The sequence below is a fragment of the Sprattus sprattus genome, assembly GCF_963457725.1.
Source record: "Sprattus sprattus genome assembly, chromosome: 1".
Classification (NCBI taxonomy): domain Eukaryota; kingdom Metazoa; phylum Chordata; class Actinopteri; order Clupeiformes; family Clupeidae; genus Sprattus; species Sprattus sprattus.
The window spans coordinates 66392161-66406433 of NC_137920.1; the positions used below are offsets into that span (position 1 = coordinate 66392161).

Sequence of the window (14273 nt, forward strand, 5' to 3'; positions counted from 1 at the left end):
GTCTGTCTGTCTGTCTGTCTGTCTGTCTGTCTGTCTGTCTGTCTGTCTGTCTGTCTGTCTGTCTGTCTGTCTGTCTGTCTGTCTGTCTGTCTGTCTGTCTGTCTGTCTGTCTGTCTGTCTGTCTGTCTGTCTGTCTGTCTGTCTGTCTGTCTGTCTGTCTGTCTGTCTGTCTGTCTGTCTGTCTGTCTGTCTGTCTGTCTGCCTGCCTGCCTGCCTGCCTGCCTGCCTGCCTGCCTGCCTGCCTGCCTGCCTGCCTGCCTCTCTCTATTATAGTCGTTTCTCCTGTAAAGTGATTAAAGTGCTCTATCCTCCGAGCCCCAAAAGGAGTAGGCGGTCGAGCCACACAAGTTTAATCAGCTCGACGTGAGCATGCAGCCCCATAATCTCTCCCTTTTGCAATAAAGCACTGAAGCAAGGCTGGGGAACCAAGCAGAGAGGGGCTAGGCTATGGAAACCTGTGGCACTGTGCACAAAGTGCCCATGTGTGCGCATGAGACTGGGATTATGCATGCACATGCATGAGTGTGTGTGTGTGTGTGTGTGTGTGTGTGTGTGTGTGTGTGTGTGTGTGTGTGTGTGTATGTGATTGAATGTGTGTATATGAGAGTGAAGGTATCGGTGTGTATGTCTACATGATGGGTGTGTTTATGTGTTTGTTTTTGTGTGTGTGTGTGTTTGTTTGTGTGTTACTTAGATGAAACTCTCAAAAGAAAAGGATTGCCAGAGCATCGCAGAGTGGAAGATATCAATTGGTGACAATTTCAGCGTAATAGCATAATTCATCTTTTCTCCGCGCATCTGTTTTGAGTAATGGCAAAACTGATCTGCAGGAATGAAACTGAATGAGCTGGATTCCAGCCCAACCTGATTTATGCTCTGCCAGATGACTGCAGTTATTGATCATTTTAGTTGCCATGTTTTTTTTTTTTATTTAATCAAAAAGTGGAAGGGAAAAGCAATAAAAGGTGTTTGATGAACAAATGAGTTTCTGAACGCGTGACCCAACGAATTGCTGGCTTTGTCTGCAATTCTCTCTTTCTCTTTCTCTCTCTCTCTCTCGCTCTCTCTCTCTCTCTCTCTCTCTGAGTGCCTTATGAGGTATGGGCGTACGTGCTAAAGGTTAAAGATGTTCAACTCCACTTTAAATCCAGCCTTAAGCAGCTAGTCCTCAAACCTATTACGTCACAAAAGTAGGGGACACTTATCCCACAAATCCTGTCTGAGAAGAAAGTGCAGTTGAGTGAAGTTAGCCACAGACGCGACATCATTCAACAGCCTTGTGATATAAGAGAAAGATGTCACTCCCTGTTCTCCATATCTGAACATTATAGTGACTTTCATTAATTACGGAGGAGTAAACCGGACCAACATGTCATAATACAGGTTGACATCAGACAAGCACAGGTTCTGTGGCCTGCCAACTTCAGCCTCAGTGTGTCACCAGTGTGACACCAGAGGATGATTCATAAGGACGTCTCAAGGTCAATGGCGTGACGGTAAACAGACTGCTGTCTGTGACAATGTGAGGGCACTCCTAGTGCAGAGGGAAAGCAGCACACAGCAGCCCTCCACACACAATAGCCTTCACACACAACAGCCTTCACACACAACAGCCTTCACACACAACAGCCTTCACACCCAACAGCCTTCACACCCAGCAGCCTTCACACACAGCAACCTTCACACACAGAGCAGCCTTCACACATAGCAACCTTCACACAGAGCAGCCTACACACAGAGCAGCCTTCACACACAGCAACATCAACACACAGCAGCCTACACACAGAGCAGCCTTCACACACAGCAACATCAACACACAGCAACAGCAACATCAACACACAGCAGCCTACACACACAGCAACCTTCACACAGAGCAGCCTTCACACACAGCAGCCTTCACACACAGCAGCCTTCACACACAGCAGCCTTCACACACAGCAGCCTTCACACACAGCAGCCTTCACACAGAGCAGCCTTCACACACAGCAGTCTTCACACACAGCAGCCTTCACACAGAGCAGCCTTCACACACACAACAGCCTTCACACAGAGCAGCCTTCACACACAGCAACATCAACACAGACCAACAGTGTGAGATCTGGCACAGCACCCACTGATCAATTCATACTGAGCCGTGCGTTTGAATTCATCTGTTGCTAGGGATACTAAAGAGACGACTAATGACTACTGTTTCTACCGTTTCAACTCATTTCTACTTATCTCTATCTAGCTTTCAACCTCACCTCCGTCTTTCTCTGTATCACCTCAGCCACACACCACACCAGACATTTTAGTGTTCTCTTGTGTGACATTGCTGAGTCCATCATTTGAAAAAAAAAAAAGATTCTTCTACTGCAGGCAGGGAGACACAAGACACGAACTGGCAAAATGACTCGCGGGAGCTAAATATGAGGTGGTGTGTGTGTGTGTGTGTGTGTGTGTGAGTGTGTGTGTGTGTGTGGGTGGGGGTATGATGGATTTAACAGTGCCCCCACTTCTCCCCCCTCTTCCTGTTGTTGCTGAATGTCACTGGGTTTAGCGTGAGTGACCTTGAGCCTCAACGCTGGCACTGCGCGAGTGGGCTGCTCTGCCTGCAGGCGTCCTTGAACTGGATCTGCAAGACAAAACCTTCACACTGCCTGATAGACATCTCAAATCTCCTCAAATGTCTCTCTCTCTCTCTCTCTCTCTATCCCTCCCTCTCCCCCTGTTCTTTTTCTCTCTCTTTCAATCTGCACTGCTGCCCTTATCACTCCCCCCGGCGGGAAAGAGATTTATCAGGACGCTGTATCTTTAACCTTACCACTGAGCTGCGACAGAGACAGAATTTCAAAATGTCTCACCAATTTATTTTTAACCTACACACACACTACACACACACTCTCTCTCTCTCTCTCTATCCCTCTCTCTCTGTCTCTCTCTCTACATATACTTATATATTTTCTAAAATCTCTCATTGTACGGATAGGGATTCGAATAAAGGGGTCATTAAAAAGTGAGCAAATCCCAGTTTCACATTACATACAGTATGTTTTTCCCTACTCAATACATCCATGTAATATTCACTCACTTTACCCATAGGCAAACACATGGCCAGGCGTGAATGAGAATGAATGAGAGATCATATCTTTACATAACCAATCCATTTCTCCTGCAGAAACGACTAAGGAGTCTTTACCCTGGGCACCTGTGCCCTTCACGACTTTTACTTCTAATAAAAACTTAAAAACGCGGCTAGCGAAGGACACAGTAGCGTTGCGTAGCGGGACGGATATGAGTAGGGCATCAGTGTTTATAGTGCTCAGCAGGAGACACTGGATACCCTGTCTTCTCAAGTCCTAAAGACTGCTGTTAGACAAAATCTCTCCGTATTCTCATAAAAGCATGTTAGCGTAGGAGGAGTGAGTCACATGAAGCACCATCGCCCTGTTCTGACCTGAGCCGTGTGTCTGTGGATCTCCCTCAGTGACTCGCTGCCTTCCGTGACGGTTCAAACCCCGGCACAGAACTCTCTGCCTCTGACACGCGTGTGTGCATGCATGCTCTCTGCTCCTGTGCTCGCTCCACTGACATTCTAGTCCACGGTGACCTATAAACTTATGGCGTGAGGCAAATACTGTCTGCATCCTCGTGCTCCTTCTCTGAATCAAAGCACCAAAGTGTCGGGAGAGGGAATGGCATACGTGTGTGTGTGTGTGTGTGTGTGTGTATGTGTGTGTGTGTGTGTGTGTGTGTGTGTGTATGTGTGTATGTAGAGCCAGCAGCATCTCCCGACGGAGAGTTTACATGCCTGTGTTTACTAGTGGCTCTCTGTAGATTGTCTCCGTTCCAGCCTCCTGCTCTGTGGCTGACCTTTCCTCCCGACAGTAATGTTATCACATATCCTGCTGGAGGCCATCTGCTCCTGGCCACCTCTGCTGGCCTCTCCACAGGGCCAGACAGCCAGCCGGCCGGGCAGCCAGGCTTGGGAGCGGAGCACAGAGCAGTGAGGCTCACGCTTCCCGCATACTTCATTGGATTACAAGACCATGGCAACGACTCGGAGGTGCCAGTGGTCACCCTCGTTAAGATCGCGGTCAACACTTCAACTTGGTCCCTAGAGGCGAATTCTCACGCAGGCGAGAGGATTCCTGAACTGACAGTAATGATGGCGCACACAGGCCAAATTAAGGAGGGCTGTGACCAGGAGCTACGTGCCGAAATACAACAATGTTTATAACACTTTTTATTGCATTGTACAAAGTACAATGCAACACACTGATTGTCAGTGTGCATATCCCCAATCTCAAATTATGTTTTGTGTAAGTGTGTCTTTGTGACTGTCTGCATTGCTTCAATTTGTTATACAGAACTTAAAGAGTACAGTTAAGCTATTGCAAGAACTGTAGTATATAACTGTAGTATATGACTGTAGTATATGAAGTGAGGCCAAAACACCTATGTAATTCATATGTTCATTGACAGTTACAGTTACTTGGTTCATGTGTTCACCAATGTTGTGATTGCTTGGTTCTTGTGGGGTTTTGAGAAAAATATTGTGCATTGTCACTCAGAATACAATCAATAAAACAATCATCGATCACAGAAAATATTCTGTGATGCACTTTATCCTCCAAATTCTGCTGTCACATTAAAAGTAAATTTCAACAGGCATTTGCACATTCACTAAACAACGCTTATTAGAGAATCAGTTTTTCTATTGTAACACAATAATCAAAACAACCCCATGATCCTTTGGAAGATCCCAACTTTAGTATATAAGTGTATGCCATGAGTTCTAGTGAACTAATTGTAGCTTGTTTACCAGTAGGCTATTGACAACAGTCACATCTCCTGGGGAACATGAAGAACTTTTGGCTAATGACATTATGCTCCAGGTTACGAGGACAGGGTGACACAGAAGTCGTCACCAATCCCAAGAGAGAGCTGGGCTTGGCTGGGTCATCTGATATCCGTAGCTTCACGCTGAACCCAACCACAATCTGACTGGAACAAATGGAACCACAACAAGAGAGCCATTCCTGCTGGGAACGGCATTCATCTGGGGCTGATTGGAGTAGGTCAGGTTCTGAAGGAAGAAGACCTCTCCACACTCCCACACACACACCCACTCACACTCCCCCTTACACTCCCACTCCCACACACACACCTTGGGGCATATAATCTACGGTTCATTTGCAGCTTTCTCCACAATATGCCAGAGCGGTTTGTAGAGACGTGGGCCTTCCTTCACTGCTGACCCAGTTCTCTCTCTTTCTGTGTGTGTGTGTGTGTGTGTGTGTGTGTGTGTGTGTGTGTGTGTGTGTGTGTGCGCGTCTCGTGACAAGGCCCTGCCTCCCTATCAGACCCTGCTCCCCATCTCCGTGACAACAGCTCTGCCACCCTCTGTCTCCCTGAACTGTGAGGAAAATAGGTCGCCATGACCCACTTTTTTTTCTCAGAGCGAGTACTTCTACAGAGAGAGAGAGAGGAATGGAGAGAGAGATGGAGAAAGGGAGGAATTCAGCAGAGAGAGAGAGAGAGAGGAATGGAGAGAGGGATGGAGAAAGGGAGGAGTTCTGCAGAGAGAGATGTGAGAGAGAGTGAGGGATGGAGAAAGGGGGAGAGACAGAGCGAGAGGTAGGGTGAGTGAGGGAAATGGACAGGGGAGAACGAGAGAGAGGGAGCAGAAAGAACAGAGAGGGGTAGAAAGAGATGAGAGAGAGGGAGAGAGAAAGAGAGCGCGATGGAGAGAGAGTGTGATGAGGAAGACTGACGGCAGGAACCGGGGAAGAGTGCTCTTTCATTAACACTGGCGCTCAAAGAGCACGCTCAACGGCCATCGCAGATGCATGAGACCCTTATCAGAGAGAGTGCGTGGGAGTAAGGCTCCTCTCGCGCCTTAATTAAATACAGCTCACAGACCAAATCTGACAGCCCGGCTTTACACCCACACACCCACCCACACACACACACACACACACACACACACACTCCTCACTTGTGCGCTTTCACAGTGACTTCATCTCCATAAGGTGCCATTTTTCAATGCGCACCGACTGTATTCGCACTAATTAAAAAATGCATAACTCAGGGGGACAGAGAGAAATGTATTCATTTCTTTTTACCCCCTCCCCCCACACACACACACACACACACACACACACACACACACACACACACACACACACACACACACACAGCACATGATTTAAAACCTCCTTGGGGTTTGCTGTACGTCAGTAGTAGTTGTTCACTGCCTCTCTTCCTACTGCAGTGGCAACAATGGTGACAGACAACGTGCCCGCACGCTCATCTCACAGCGAGCGGATCCTGAAGGCAATCCTCTCGCAATGTGACCTTTTGTATCCATGAAAGACAACAAAGATACAAAGATAATCACACAAAGATCAGATGTATTGATAAAGGTCAGACATATTGATCCTGAGTTTTGCCTCATTATAAAGGCTTGCAACATTGTGCACAGTCAATACAGTAGTCTTAGGAGGATCATGTGCCAGTGGTTGTCAACAAAAGAATAATGGCACAGTTCTTGGACAAAAAGTGAAAAGACTTCCGTTTATAGAATAGAGTTTAGTTTTTTTTAATAGTCTATGCGTCCTGATTGTTTGCCCTTAGGTGATTTAATGCATGTATTCTCATTTAAAGACTGCAAACAACATAAACGAGAACGCAGCAACGCACCAACAACAGAAACAAGAACTCGCAGGAATACTGGGAAGCCGTCTTTTTTCCATGGTGCCCAGAATCATACACAGTATGATTATTTTGTTTTGATTCAGCACTTTAATCTCAATCATCTCCTACATGTTCTGCTAATGTGATGACTTCTACTCTACTTCCTGTTGTTGGTATCACAGGAAGTACATGAGCGTGAGAGACACAACCTGATGCCTCATTACTGACACCACCACTGAGCAATAAGCCAGAACACTTTTTTCAGTCTTTTAATTTAGTTTTATGTGGCGTTTGGCACTACTGGGCCACCGTAATGCAGAAGATAACCGGAGCAAAAAGAAGAGAGAGCACAACACAACCAGAGAGGATTTCCCCCGCCTTCCCTCAGAGAGAAGCTGTGCTCTGGTATCTTTCCAGCACAGACTTATATGACATAAAAATCTATTTGCCCAAAATTAGACCAATCAGTGGCCTGGCCCTCCCGCGTCTAAACCCTCTTTGGGTGTATTAAGGCCAGGGCCAACCTGCACTTAAGCATCAAGGTCAACAGCCCTGTAAACACAGGTGGCAGCGGAACAACAAGCCCATCTGAGTCTCTCAGCTTCAGATACACACACAAACACACACAGTGACACAAACACACACACACACACACACACACATACACAGTGACACAAACACACACACACACACAGTTACACAAACACACACACACACACACACACACACACACTCACAGTGACACAAACACACACACACACACACACACACTCACAGTTACACAAACACTCACAGTCACAGACAGACAAACATAGACACACACACCTACAGACAAACACACAGTTACACAAGTTACAGAGCAGCACCCAGAAAAACACTGTTATGCTGTGGAGTTATTAATCCTTTTGGCCACAATGAGAAAACAGTTAGATTATAGATTAATGATTCAATGTTTGAACAGCATTACAAACAGTAACTATGGGGTGAGGTTTGTTTCCTCTTAATACAGATTAACAAATAAGATTTGACGGGAAGTGCTAACTGACCCTGCTCTACATCTCCACAGATGTAATCTATCAAAGCGTACATTTGCTGATTACTCACTTTCCTTGGCTTTTCAGTGATTTGTAGACAGTTCTTGACTGTGAAAGCGAAACGGAGCCAACAAGTGTCTCATCAAATAAAAAAAAGAAACTGCTCTTAGTCATTCAGCGAGGGAGCTTTTTTAGCCCGCAGGTGGGGGGGGCTGGGGGATGTCATGTGACTTCATCTCATTTTGGAGCGTTGCTTAAAAGCTTCTTCAGCAATCAGGTCAAGGTCAGGTTATGGCCTTAATGCTGCTCTTTGAGGGCTGGCTCCGGTTCTTCCCGGCCTGAAGTAGCTCACTAGGACACAGGCGGGTGCAGCATTTATCTTCCCTTCTCTCAGCTGCCAAGGACATCTTCGGGTTGAAAACACCTCTCCCTGCCTGGTCCACGACTCCAAATCATCGTGCACCGCACAGCTCTTAGCCTGGCCCCGGACTCTGAGAGCTCATTGAGATGCAGGGAAGTGAACACGCTGTTCCGCCGGTGAATATAAAACACAAGCGGCAGGAGAAGGAAGAGGAGGACGAGGAGGAGAGGGCTGGATAGATCCACCCCCAAACAACGCGCAGAAACACACAAAACAACTTTCAGCAGCCCTACCGTTCCTCTCTCATTTCCACTTCAAAATCTTTCTCGTTTGATGACACACATGACTGTCTGGGTCTGTCTAAACACACTGTTGAAAGGAACAGCTGAGCAGACTCAGACTCAAAGCAGAGAGCGTGAGAGACCATACAGGACAGCTTTGTGTGCTGTGGAAGTGTCGCTTGTTGCCCAGCAACGGCAAAACTCCGTTTAACCCCTGAGTCATGTGTGAGTCAGCAGTCTGGGAGCTGTGTTTACTTATGAAGAATAACAATTACTCACTTTCTTTAAATATCTGGATTATCTCGTTATAAGGTCCAGCGCAAACACAATACTGACTGACCAAACTCTGATCATGCTCCCAAACAGATAGTAATAATTCGTTCTTGCTTTTCTTATTGTTTTGGCTTTACTTCTCACACACTAAGATCTAACTGATCAGGGTGAATCCTACTGAAGACTAAAAGTTAGCATGATCAAGCTAAAGCACTGATTCTCTAATGGAGGGACAACATGAAAGGCCCATACAAGATTGTACTAAGTTTTACATGAACTTCCCCATATGCGTTGATCCTGGACTTTACCTGCATGACAACATGTTCTGAGTACAACTGCAGCTTAAAGTCACAATGCCACCTTTCAAAGAAGAAATCAAATGGTCTTTGTCAACACGATTTCCAACATCACTGCCACATCAAAACAATCAACAAAATGGCCTGACTCACACTCCTGCCACTCAGCTACTTGCTTCCAGACTTCAGTGAAAACTGACCAGAGGACTCATAGTCGGGTCAAAGGCCCCCAGGGACCACAGCCCACCCATGAAACATGAATGTGCACAACCTGTTGTTCATGATTCTCTCAGCCATGTCAGGAGAACCCCCTCACATGGCATGTACACTCCCAGCAGAACACCCTTTAGTGAACTTGACCAGATCACAGCACACATTCAGCATAAGAGCACATGGCACATCCAGGCGTCCGATGCAGCACATGTTAACAAAGTCAAGTAATCCTTAAGCAGTTAGATGTATGAGATATTCCCGGTCAAAACTTAAAACCTTTATAAGACAGGGTGATAAATTCAGAGGGTAGGAGGCTGACATATATGCAGTGTCAGACGGTTGTGCTGAAGTGAGATCATTGCGTAAATCTCTCCCCTGTACAGCTTACCCGCTCCAGCCCCGCTGCCCTTGCCACAGCTTTGAAGGTTCCCAAAAGGACAGCCTGCTAAAGAAGTTTTTGCTAAAGAAGGACGAAAGCCACACGGCCGCCGCCACTACCCACCACTGCTGCTGTTTCTGTGCGAAGGGCTTTGCAGTGGCCTTGCACTTTCAATTCCCCGCCAGACAGGCTCACGCATCAATCCCTCAGCTTACCCAGACAAGCCACTAACCTACCAGGAATGGCTATCATCTCACCCAGCCACCCCCTCGCTGCCGCATCACAGACAACCCACTAGGAACGGCTAGCATCTCACCCAGCCACCCAGCCACTAACCTCCATATAACCACCAGGAACGACTATCATCTCACCCAGCAACCCACTCACTGCCTTAGCCCCAGACAAGCTCTGTGTCCAACCAGGGCAGAATCAGACACAGCTGAATAGCTAGTGCCAGAGCAAGCCAACTCCCTGGGCAGCAGATGGTGCATTTGAATTGGACCTTGATGACCTCTTGTTCTCTGACTGCGCTCCTCTAACCTTCCGGATGATAGGAGTTATGAATATGAACATTTCTCAAGGTTATCTGCATTTCTAATTATAACTCTCATTAAATGCGACATAGAAGTGGAAGCCAAAATACTGATAACACCTGACTCACATATACATTATGCATCAGCTTATATCCAACTCTAGCTAAGAGATAATTACTTTATTATTATAATTTCATATAACCGTCTACTTAATGTCTACTTGAGCATATTTTTCCTTTTGTAAATCTGGCAGACAGAGAAATTATCATTGTTTATTTGTTTAAACGGTTCAACCGACACAGAATCTTCCTTCAATTGCCTACAATGGCGGGTGGCACGCCTGAGGCACATGATTTGAATTGCCAAGTACACAAGATGTGACCTCCTTGCAATCAGGGACAATCAGTTCAGCAGAGTAATTGAGAGGCTTGTCACCAGTCCAAGGCCAGGCTGCGACGTCATCCAGCAGATGAGGAACGAGTGCCTGCCCATAACTCACAACTGACGATACCTTCCGTCCATTCCCTCGCCTGATTCATCACTTCCTGCTGGATTCCAGGGCTGAGGTAATAAACATTAGCTCCGTTCTGTCTGTTTGCTTCTCAGGTTCATTACCTTTGGTACACCAAAGGATTGGCCGTTGCAGTACCTTCACAATTTAGTAAAGGTAAACAAAGGTTTAATCTCAAAGTAGCTTTCCTTTCCTCATAAACTGTGAGCTACTATGAACCTTTAAAACACGGTATAAACTAGAAGGGCACTCAGAGAGCGCAGATCTCCGCCAAGGCTGATATGCCAATATATCTCACAATGTTACAGAAAGTAACAAATCTGGCTCATGGTTCCAGATCAGCTCGAAAATGCAATCGGTTCTCCCTCTGTCTTTGCTCCACCTCGTGAAAAATTGGTATTTTTTTTGCCTAATCCTGCCTACAGACAGACAAACAAGTCAACAAGCGGTTATGAAAACATAACCTCCTTGGCAGATGTAGCAAATAGCACAGTCTATTTGATTCTGATCTCTTGGAATAAATATTATTGTACTTCTTCCAGACTCTGTAGAGGAGATTGTTATATTGTGATGTTAATCACTTTAAATGTCTTCCTTGACTGTGAGGATAGACACAAAGGTCTCCCGACACGAACTGCCAGAGGTCGCTAACTAACCACACCACAATGAAACACATGACTTTGAAGATGATTCTCCTCATACACCATCAACACCTCCTACTGTCTACCCTCCTCTACAGTCTCTAAGTGCAGTTGATTAACATGAACAAAACAGGCCAATAGTCACACTTTCCAAAGACAAAGGTTTCATTCGGTTAATGGTTTAGGCTTGACAGCTCTTCCTGTTTTGACTTTAATGGCAGTTTACATCTTTACACATGGATTCATATTTTGTTTCAAAAACATTTAGCTTTGTTTGCAGTATTTAAAGATGCAGTCCAAGATTTGGGTTTGGTTTGGCAAAAGGTTGTTTGACCTCTAATGACACCCCTCCCCTGTGTGCTCCTGGGGCTCCGTGTTGATTGGCTGGGATTGTTTATGGCTTGGTCCAAGCCCCTATGTTTGTTTCCGATTTACAGAGCCAGGGCTGTGTTCAAAAATTGAGTTTTTCCAGACAGCTTAAGGACGAGGACCCATCCTCTACATTAATGTCTTTACAGTTTATTTAAAATCAAAAACTTTGGGTACACATGAGCTTAAATAAATCAACAGTATATTATCATTCTATGTAGCTAACAACTTTGCCGTTTACTGTAAATTTGCAACATGTGACAACAGAAAAAACACTTAACACTTAATACTTTTTAATGATAAACACTTTACTAATACGTTTATGATGATATAATGATTTATCATTTACTACACACTTCTTTACCCATTTATCAGTCTAGTGGTACCAAGGGGGGGGAAACTATTAAGCACTTGTGACGTTATCTGCCATAGAGGCAGTAAGCTACAGGTACCCATACAGGTACAAGCAGGTCAGAGGACAGACTGTATTAGGAACACAAAGTAAAATCAGGTGTTGAAATGAGGTATTCCATGCCCCTAGCCTATAAAGGAATCTTCCCTTGGCAGTATCCTTGCAACTGGACTCAAGGAAGCAGAACTCCCAAGGCTGAAATTAGCAGAAGGGTAGGAAAAAAGCAGTCTGCTTGGCCAGGTCTTCACAGCTGTAACACATGTTTTAGATGCTACACATACTGAGATAGCTAACTTAGGCATTTCTATCAGTAAGAGGCTACATGACTGAAATATATGCAGATAACAACTAACCAGTGTTGGGGGGGGGGGGGGGGGGGCAGAGAGTGTGTGTAAGTGATTTGAAGAGTACAGCATCTAGTCCCATTGAAATAGGACTGTCACACAAAATGTAGCCAAGTGTCTCTAACATGTGTAAACTGTGGGTTCACCTCAAGTGCAAGCACAAAAGCACTGTGTTGGTGTTTGTGCTTGACCATTCACCAGGCGAACATCTGCCAGCACAAAAGACAAAAGGCACTAACTGCTGCCATTTACACATCACACAGCGCCACTCACACACCCCCTTTCTCATCCCACAGGCAACTCGCGGTAAGGCTACAGCACTTAAGGATCTTATCGAGCAGCTGAGAAACAAACTTAATTAAACCCCAACAAACACATTAACATGGCTGTCTGGCGATTTCAACTGTCAAACATTGAATTACGTAGGCTAGAGAGATGGGCTTAGGCCACTACTATGATAATAGGCCTTTCTTTTTATCAATTATTGATACCAACTTGTCAGTTCATTTATACAAACATGATTTACATAGAAGAAGGGCTAATTGGCAGTTGTGGAGGGGGTGGCTGAAAGCACCTGAGGGGAAACCTTGCAGTGACCCTTCATTACAGCCTCCAATGACCTCTTGGCTTGACCCTTTGACCTCCAGTACCTCTCCTATTGACGAAAGCCACAGGAAACCTCATGATAACTCTAAACACAACACAATCTTTAATCCATAGCTGTCATATGCACTGCTTCTGCGGTTAAACCAGTAAAACACACGTTCGGAATGTTTACCAAAGTAAACAATATAATAACCATTCAAAGACAGCTCTCCTTGCCAAACACACAAAGTTGCAAACCACAATATAAACACGTAGGATACTACCAAAATAAGGACAAAACCGGCGCTCTAAACACTGTCCTCGTTATCAACACAAGCGGTATGCTAGCACCAGTAGCCTAATGTACAGTAAAAAGAATTTCTCAACTCACTCTGATGCCCCGGGGTCAGGGCTTTGCAAGTATAATTTCAGTACAGGTTACCTTGTGAAAAAGCTAAGTAAAAAGTGCGACTGCCCCGACCTACAGAGACATGACGCCTCACCTATGCTCTGGCACTGATGAAAAACGTTATTGCTTTTCTAAAAAAGATAGCGAAAGAAAAAAATGGCAATCCCTACCCACATCAACATCACCCACTCCTTGTGTAAGACGATGCACTACACGTAACACTGGGATGCAAGGGTAGGAATGATTATGTCCTTGGAAATCATTATCACTTCAGGGATAGAACTATGCAAGATGTCACATAGGTTTCTCTAGAGCTATATTGACATATTCTTCAGGCTATTTCTACGCATTATTTCTCTGTCGACGGTGTGCATATTCGCAAAGAAAATGACTGCCCAAATTCACCATTCATTCAGCACTTCAGACATGTTGTACTACTCTATGAATTGACACCACTCTACATTTGGGCTTCCGAGTTGTAAAGTATTCGTATATATTTTTCACAAAGATTTTCCAGCTGGTTTGAAATATTTATATTCTGCTCCACACATACCTGGTTCCGCTAATAGGACATGGACAGTAGGCTACAGTCGAAAAGGCGCGAGGTCTGTGGACACAGGGAAATCCTTCGGCAAGTCTTCGAAAAACAATTTCAGTCCACATACGTACGTTCACTAAACATTCATCTAAAAAGAATATGTTACGACTCCAAATAGCGGATTTGTTCGGGTGAACTCAACTCCGCCTCGACCTGTAGTCAAGACTGACGGAATTGTTTATTCTCGGAAACCCCTCGCTGTCGAGAACTCTGCAATGAACACTCCCCCTCTCCGTTCAGACAACACCCTTAAAGGCACAGTGACAGTTTTGCATGGCTCCTGCGCATGTATCAGCCGAGGGTTCTTTGCCTTAGCAAACTATTCTATTTCAAATACGTGTAGGCTACTTTCTTTA

At 45.4% G+C, this 14273-nt stretch overlaps 1 protein-coding gene across 3 annotated transcripts in view; it reads right to left on the reverse strand.

Moving 5' to 3' along the window:
• nrip1b (nuclear receptor interacting protein 1b) overlaps nt 1-14059 on the reverse strand; it is a 31212-nt gene extending 17153 nt beyond the window's left edge. The window contains exon 1 of one of the 3 annotated variants that reach the window (XM_080833607.1): nt 13873-14059. The gene's annotated coding sequence lies outside the window, so the exon portion shown is untranslated. Of the gene's footprint in view, nt 1-2243; nt 2342-2549; nt 2603-13872 lie in introns of those variants that run through there. The other 2 variants (XM_080833609.1, XM_080833608.1) reach the window with 2 other exon arrangements.
• Between the last annotated feature and the right edge of the window lie 214 nt (nt 14060-14273).